Source organism: Coturnix japonica, unplaced genomic scaffold (genome assembly GCF_054131305.1).
Source record: "Coturnix japonica strain WE unplaced genomic scaffold, WE-NBRP24 Scf092, whole genome shotgun sequence".
NCBI classification, from domain to species: domain Eukaryota; kingdom Metazoa; phylum Chordata; class Aves; order Galliformes; family Phasianidae; genus Coturnix; species Coturnix japonica.
Window position 1 is genome coordinate 169,777 of NW_028188995.1, and position 224 is coordinate 170,000.

Here is a 224-nt window from a genome sequence, read left to right on the forward strand (position 1 = left end):
CCGAGCGAGTGACCGACCGACCGACCAAACAAAAAAAAAAAACAACAAAAACAAAGACAAACAAACAAATAAAAAAACACGGTCGCGGGCCGGTCGGGCGAGATGCGTCCGGGAGAGGGCGGGTTGTGGGCGAGGGCCGGGGTGGGGGCAGGCGGAGGCGGGCCGCCGTCGGGTACGGGTCGGGTTCCCGCTCGTGCGGTGTGGACTGGGGGGGGGGGGGGGAA